At 32.8% G+C, this 8,962-nt stretch overlaps 1 non-coding gene across 1 annotated transcript; it reads right to left on the reverse strand.

The window, feature by feature from the left end:
• Positions 1-2,024: 2,024 nt before the first annotated feature.
• On the reverse strand, positions 2,025-2,124 carry LOC114087009 (small nucleolar RNA U13). The gene has a single exon (XR_003581739.1). It is a non-coding gene; the product is annotated as a small nucleolar RNA U13 (small nucleolar RNA).
• Between the last annotated feature and the right edge of the window lie 6,838 nt (positions 2,125-8,962).

Raw genomic sequence — 8,962 nt, forward strand, 5'->3', positions numbered from 1 at the left:
CAAACAAATACAGTTTTACACTTTGCTTTCCAAACTATGTTTTATTTTGGATTATTTAGTTTTTATTGCACTGGATAAGACCTTACATAAGATTTTGAATAGAATAGTGAGAGGTCGACAATTTTCTTTATGTCAAATCTTATGGGAAAAGCCTTATATTTCTAGAGATTTCAAAGTTCCTTAGATATATATGATTTTTGTTTAATATGGATTTGTTTTTCCCTTATTATGAAGTAATCCACAACTTCATTATAGTTTTAAAACTATTTTTCTCTCTATTTTAATTTTTCATTTATTTTATTTCCCTATTTTTGCTATTCAACACATTTTGCTGCCATTTTATATGGTCTACAGAAACTCTGTTTATAATTGAATAAATTTCATAATTTTTCAATGCTCTTATTTGCATTCTTTTCAGTTTGGTTTATCTCTCAAATACATAGCCCGTCACCTACTATATCCAAATTTTCCTTACAATTTTAAGTTATTTACAGGAATTCCTTTATATTTTGTCTGCTACATAGGATTCAACTGTGATTCTTATTTCATTTAATTTCTCTTCATTTGTATGTCATGCATTTTTTAAATGTTCCAGTTTTATTTTTTTAAAGGACAAATATGTTGAAGCATATTATTGTTCTATTCTTCTTGGCATCTTTGATTATTTCTTGAGTTCAATCTCTACTCTCTGTGGTCAATAGGCTTAGTATTATGCTTTCTAAGATTGATTTTAGCTCTGGCTGGGGCACACTTATAATTAAATTTCATTCAGATGGAGTTATTTGAACCTCCAAACCTAATGCTGCTTCCTCTTTACTAGTCTTTTTTTTTTTAAAGAAAAACATATATCTTAAATTTCTTTACCTCTTCCTTCTTTCCCACTTTCCTCCATCATTCCCACCTCTCTTCTTTCCTTTTAAGTTTTTGTGGTACTAGGAATTGAACCCAGGGTACTCTAACACTAAGCTACACCCCCAGTCCTCATTATTTACTTTAAAAGTTTTGAGACAGTCACTTGCTAAATTGTCAAAACTGGTTACAAATCTTAACAGTAACAGTGGGAAATGGTTCACTTTTGATTTCTCTCTGCTTTTCAGCTTTTCCTCCTTGAATGCTTTCATAATAAATTTGAAGCTGATACCAAGGATGGATGAATATTGGGGTCAAGTAAGGTTTTTGTTTTGTTTTGTTTTCATATAATGATTTTTAGTTTTCCAGCTAGTCACAGCAACACAACAAAACAGAGATTCTCCTCAGTGTAAAGCCTTTTAAAAGTCACAACTAATAGAGGAGATAAAATTTGGTAAGCTATGAATAAAGTGATTTCTATAATTTTATACTGATATCAGTGTAATTTTTAGAGTGAAAACAGAGCTATTAATAAAATTTTTGGAAAATGAGTATGTACTCTTCAAGTCGTTCTAGACAAATTGAAATATAGTTTCAACTATCTCTAATTTTCTGCCTCCTGTTTGGAACTAATGTAAGCCCTCAGAAGGGACATTATAGGCCCTCCTTGCCTTGGCTCACATCACTGAATGAGGAAGCCCCTGCATCTTGCCATAGGACATTTTCAGAAGCAAAGAAAGGTTTCCAGCTGGTATAGTAGCTATGATTCATTCTGAAGACATTGACTTGCTTTATTGCTCTTGACAAGTAATTTAGAAACTCTAGACCTCAGTTTCCTTACAGGAAATATGTGACTGTGAAGTGAACTGACATATAAACTCTAGTAATTTATGAATAACTTGTATCCTATGTAGGGCATGAGTTTTTTTGAACTATAAAAGCATTCTATTTTGAAATTATCCATTGATCATTGATGTTTAGGTTTGAGCAACCCCTGTTTTCAAAAGTAAGTAAAATTTTAAAAAGAAAAACAATTCTTCGGGGGGGGGGGGGGCGAACCCCACAATTTCCCAAGGAAGAAAAAAAAAGAAATAGAAAATCCAGCTTTTATTAAAATGATTAGTATTGAATATTCAAAATCATTTAATATTATGATTTCTTTTTTTTTTTTTTCAAGTCAGACAGGTAATGTGCTGATGTTGATGATGTCGAGGGAGGCACATCTCACACAATAGCATGAACACCCAATCATCATGCTTTTGGAATTATTTAGGTGTGATATTTTTTCATTGATAATTTTTTAAATTTCCCTGGTATTATTGTAGTCATATGGAGTGACCAATTTATAAATTGTTATGTATTAATTTATTTCTTTTAAAAATATGACAATTTAAAAAATGTTAAAATATGCTTCATTATTTAATGAATGTTTTTATTATGGAGATTTATTTTTAAAGTTGACAGTTATTAATCATTAAAAATATAGTGTCACCTTTTAAGAGTCAAGTCAGTTCAAAAATGTTTGACTCTTATTGGATATATAAATAACATAACACTTGTTTTTGAATTGCCTTTTAATTCTCATAAATAATATTATGAAGTCAGTATTGTAATCCTCCTTTTAAATGTGCATAAATTAATATAAATTACCAAATTCATATTGCTAAATATTCCAAATATTTAAGATGGACACAAATCTGATCTATTTTCACCAGAAACTCAAAACTACTTTATGTACTTTCTCTAGGAGTCACACAAATGTAGAAAACTTAAGATTTTTCAACGGTTCATTTTAGAGTTAAGAAATGTGGCTATGACCTAGGGAGGTTAGAACTTTAGTTGAAGATTAAGCCATTACTAGTTACATTATTTAAAGAGAAAAGATAATTATTAATTTGTGTACTATTTCATATACATATGCTTTTTTAATTGTATCTATGCAAAGTAATTATATCTCTACTCTGATTGATAAAGAAAAGGATCATCGATAACTTAAACCAAGACCATATGTAGGCATATTGCAAATCTTCTGTATCGTTACTGAAATATTCCTTATTCACCTTCTCTCAATAACTATGAAGGAAAGTCATGATAAAGAGATCAGTATAGCTAGAATATATCATGTGGTTATTATTGTGATTATTTCAACAACTTAATCATGTAGAAAGATGAAATTCAAGCTATTACCAATCAAGTATATTACTATTTGATTAGCATAAGCCAGTATTAAATATTGTAGTGTACACAGTGAACTGTCCACAATTTCGTTTTTCATTTGGATTGCAATCCTAATGATTTATCCTGTATTCCTATTCCAGTTCTATATTTTCTTGATTTTCAGATTAAACCTATTCTCAGCTATTGACATATTTTTTTTCCAAATCTTTATTCCCATCATGTATTTATTTCCAAAGATAGATGTATTATCTTTAATCACACACACACACACACACACACACACACACAAACACACACAAAAAAAAACTTGGCATATTTGAGAATAAATTGTTTCCTTCTTTAAATATTTAGTCCTCTAGATCCCGCCCCCTCTCTTTTGTCACTGGCATCAAAATATAAGAGTTGTTTCTACTAATTAAGTTTTAATTTAATTTCCTTAATTTCCACTGATTAAGTTTCCACTAAAACTATAACTAGAAAATTTCTTATCTGACACTTCTCTTGTTACATAATCAGAAAGACTGAAGCAGTACATTTTAGACAAAACTTCTGAAACATCTGTCTTCCAAAAGACATTGCCTCTGCTGAAACTGATATCTACTCATCATTTCCTGAAAGCACGGTACAGAAACGTGACCATAAGATCTGGCAAAAACATGAATGTTCCTGCTTCTGAGGCAAGTAACCACAACACCATGAATCTAGGGGTGGCAGAACATCATTGCCTCTGCCAATATCTACACCAGCAAACAGATAACTAATGCACTTATCTCATTTTTTTTCTTTTCTTCACTTAATCCAATTTTGAGTATAAGTTCTTGCATGAGTAAATCAGATTTGTAGATCTGATTAGTACTATCTAAATCATATTAAAAAATTTCAGTACGTGGGAAGCTAGAATATATAGTTTATAGCTTTCTGGGAGCCATGGTGGAGAAAAATACACTAATCAGAGTTTGGAACAAAAACTGAGTAAGCTAATCCATACAATTGCTATAGTTTGGATTCTTTTTAAAATTTTAATTTATTTATTTAGGTACTGGGGATTAGGTACTTTACCACAGAACCATGTCCATAATTCTTTATTATTATTATTATTATTAATTTTTGAGAGAGTTACTAAGTTACTGAAGGTCTCACTAAATTGCTGAAGCTGTAAGCATCCTCCTACTATAGCCTTCCAAGTCATTAGGAGTACAGTTGAGCACCACCAGGCCTTTCTTATAGTTTGGATCCTGAATGTACCCTAAAGGCCCATGTGCTGAAGGCTTAATTGGCAGCCTGTGATCCTATTTGAAGGTAATAGGAACTTTATGAGGTGGGGCCCATGAAAGGAAATTGGATCATGAGGGACATTCTAGGGATAATGGGATCCTGGCCCCTTACTTTCTGTTTGCTTCCCTGCTACACTGAGATGAGCAGCTACTCTGCCACACAATCCCTTCCATGAGGTATTATACCTCCACTAGGTACTATACCTCCACGAGGTACAGGGTCTAGAAACTATGGACTAAAACTTTAGAAACCATGAGCTAAAATAAACCTTCCTCCTTATAGGTTACTTGTATCAAGTTTTTATTATAGCAGTAAGAATTTGACTAACTTTAAGGTTCTCTTTTTCAGTGTTAGAATCCATTATGACTGCTTTCTCTCCTTGCTATATTCTTTTGCCCTACAAGACATTAAATTCTACACATTCCTCTCTTAATATATCTCACATCTGTCATTTTCTTTCATTTCTACTTCTCCTATTTAAGTTCTTTTGAAATTACTACAAATCATTACAGAAAATATCTATAGGTATTTCATAATCTAGAATTTCCTTCATAAATAATTCTATTTAAATACTACTCAATCAGTCTTGATAATTAGTTATTTTCAGGGAAATCCAATTCTCAGAATGACAGCCTGATTTCTATAAGCCTGACATAACTGATATATTATCTCATTCAAGAATTATTACCTAAGTCTGGCTAGAAATGACTGTTGCATTTTTGAACATTAAATCATAACTAACTAGTGCCTTTCCTATGGTATTTACTTGATTGTGCTTTAAATTTTACATAATTATTTAAGTAAGTGTGTGTGTGTGTGTGTGTGTGTGTGTGTGTGTGTATCTCCTCTAGCTCCTGAGGACTAGATCAAAAGAGCATCTAAAAGTCTACCTTGCACATCATATAACTTAAGATCTTTCTTGAATAAATGCATAAAGACCAAATAGGTACATGACATTGCATAAATAAATAGATAAATGACACTCAAAGAGATCATAAATACACATAGTCAGAAAACTCAAAATGTCTGATGTTGTAAACTACTCACAAGTTAACATTTCACCTTATCAGATTCTTGCACACACACACACACACACACAAACACACACACACATGAACATGAGGCCCTGATGCTCCTGAATTAAAGACACAGATCATTTATTACTCTTGGCAGAAATAGAAGCCAGAGCAACATCTTGCATTGATTCTCTATATTCCAAAGTAATATATTTTTTACAAGCATTGTTTTCCCCCGGTTTGCACTTTATAGGACATTTGCTAAGATCCTGTCCAGTACTTGCTTTATCAGGCCCTGTTACACCTGGGTTACAAGACACCTACATGTAGTGCTCAGTTACCCCAGTATACTTTATTATCACAGATGGCCCTTTTTTCCTTGGGCCTAGAATTTCATATTTGAGTATTATCATCTTTAATTAACTATACCTGTGAAGAAATCTTGAAAGTTATCTATTTATCTTTTTATGATACACTCAAATTAAAGATAAAGTATCATAGAAGAGTAAGTATATGACATTCATAATCTTCCATTATCTCCCTATGATAGGAAACTCTTGAGACATAAAATCTGTAAAGGCTCTTATGCACATTAAACTTACTGGCTTCTGGATTAACTTGATGTTATTTTGTATATTTTATTACAAGATTATTTTATATGCTTTATTATTTTAAATGCTTTATTACAAGATTATTTTATTAAGACACATATAGAAATTATGTTACCAGATAAATATGTTGAAATTTTCTATTTTGACAACTCTGTAATACTTATACAAATGAAATTAGATGTATTTTGAATATTTGTATTCTTCCCATCCAGGTCAGGAACCTCATGTGATACATCTTTCTAAATAATTTTCTATTTTCTATTCCATGTTTTCTCATAACTGCAAATATTTTAAATCGGCTATACTAGACTATATTCTTCCTTTCTTCTCTAATTAGTGGCTTGTGGTTTATGTCTAAAAATTCTAATTAGAATAAGATATACTCTATGTTTTTATAAATATATCTAAATAGACTCTTCTGTAACATATAAGTAAAAATAATGGATAGAAAATAATAAGGCAGTACATTACAGAGTTAAAGGCTTTGATTTTTTAAAGTAATGCTGAATTCAGTACACCTTCCCTTACTGGTCAACTCAAGTTGCTTTGACAGAGTACAATAGGGTGATTTTTTAAAAAGTAATTTATTTGTCACACCTCAAGAGAATGGAAACAGAAGATCAAGTTTACAGCAGACTTGGATCCTGGTAAGAGCCCTCTTTCTGGATTGCTGATAGACATTTCTCCCTCTGTACATAACATATTAAGGGGAAATATAGAAATCTTTCGGTTCTTATAAGATCACTATCCTATCATGAAATACTCTCATGTCCTAATCTAAACCTAATTACCTCCCAGAGTCCCAATCGCCAAATGCCATCATATTGGAGGTTAGGGTACAAAATGTGAATTTCTTGGGGGTACATAAGCAGTCCACATTATTTCCTTAGTATTATCCATAAGTTACTTCAGAAAGTACAAAAACATAGCCTGGGCACAGTAATCGCGGCGGCTCCGGAGGCTGAAGCTGGAGGCTCATGAGTAAAAGCAAAGCACTAAGCAACTCAGCAAGACCCTATCTGTAAATAACAGATCTGGGGATTTTGCTTAGTGTTGGAGTGCCCCTGAGTTCAATCCCTGGTAACGACCCTCCCACACCCCACCTCCAAAAAAGTACAAAAATATATAGGAATATTAATCTAGTCATCTTTTTTGTTGTTGTGCCCTAAAGACATGACAAAAACAATTAATGGAGAATAAAGTTTATTTGGCTTATAGTTTCAGAGTTCTCAATCCTTGGAAGACTGACTTAATAGCTCTGGGACTCAAGGTGAGGCAGGATATCATGAGAGAGTGTGGTAGAGGAAAGAAGTTCAGAACCTGGCCTTTAGGAAGCAGAGATCACAGGGACAAAATACAAATCCCAAAGGCATAGCTTCAGTGATTTACCTCCTTCAGCTTCCTGCTTCCACCTACAGTTGATCTGTATAAACTGATTAATGCACTGATCAGGCTTAAAGCTCTCATAACCCAGTCACTTATCTTTAACTTCCCCTGTGTTGTCACACAAGAGCTATTGAAGGACATCACATATCCAAACCAGAACAAGTACTATGTGTACAAACCCTGATCTACATTGGAAACAATAAATTTATGCCTTGGACTTACCCTTCTTAGTTCCTCAGAATGGCTATTGTTACATGTTCTACTCCACTATTTTCCTTTGTTGCACTGGTCACTGAGGATTCCACTCTTTTCAACTCAAGTCATCATTGCTGATGTCCATGGTGAATAATTCTACTACTCACTTCCTTCTTCCATGTTTCTTGTTAATGATCTGTACTAAATTTTGCCATCTATTATATTTTTTATTAGTCATCAGCTCCTTTCACTTTAAAAATATATTTTTATGTTTCTGTGTCAAATTCTATATTATAGAGATCCTATGAAATATATTTATGTATAATATTTGGGATATTTTGCTATTTTACACCCAAGTATTATGATTTGGACCTTAGGTGTCCTCTAAGGGCTCACGTGTTCAAAGCTTAACTCCTAGCAAGATGCTCTTGGGAGGTGGTGGAATCTTTAAGAGGTAGGACCTAAAGTGAGGTCTTTGTGTCACAGGGGCATGCCTTCAAGGGGTAGATGAGACCTCAGCTCCTTTTCCTTTCTCTTTTTCCTTTTTATGGCCATGAGATGAGTCGTTTTCTTTGCTGCACTCCTTTGCCATGATGTGCTGCCTTGTCAGAGAACCAAAGCAGGGAAGCCAATTAATCATGGACTGAAACCTCAAGAACAGTGGAGCAAAATAAATCTTCTCTCTGTTATGTTTATAGTGATGAACTGACCAACACACCAGGGAAACAGGAAAAATACACAATACTTTCCTTCAAGGCGTTTATGGACTATCTAGAAAGTCTAATCAATAAAAGAACAATTCTTAAAGCAATGAGTATGTTCTCTTCTTAAACCACTGTGGACTGTAGGAATCTGTACAAATACCATCTGGATTGGAGGCAGTGGAAGTAACAAAGATTTTCTAGAGAAAACTTAGTCTGAAGAAAAGTTAACTTATGGAAAAGCCAAAACTGGGATGAAGAAAAACTGAAACTTGAAAAAAAAAAAGTTTGGGTTGGATAGGTGAGAAATAAAGATGCCAGTCTGAGAAATAAAATTGGCAAAAACTTATAAGTGCATAAAAGTACATCCATAATACACAGCAACTTGTCTGTGGGTATCAGAACAAGAAAGTCAATATTCTGGAGCTTTATGTAGAAATGTATGTATGGTGATGAGATGATTATGTTTATGGAATTTATTCAGTCATATTTAGTTGAAAAAGGCTTATGATATCAGAGGAGACAGGCCCAATGGGTAAATAAATGCAATGCCTTGGTGCATAAGTCAGTAAAATGATATACTTTTAGTATTATTAAATATATTTTTTCCCTATGGAAGCTGTGAATACCCATACATTTGTATGAGAAAATGCTTAGAATAAAAATAGACTAGCAACAACATAATCTTTCAGGACAATCAACATTATGATTTATCATATCATTGCATAAAATGAAAAATTCTTTCCAAGGA

This window comes from Marmota flaviventris, chromosome 6, assembly GCF_047511675.1.
Source record: "Marmota flaviventris isolate mMarFla1 chromosome 6, mMarFla1.hap1, whole genome shotgun sequence".
In the NCBI taxonomy this organism is placed as follows: domain Eukaryota; kingdom Metazoa; phylum Chordata; class Mammalia; order Rodentia; family Sciuridae; genus Marmota; species Marmota flaviventris.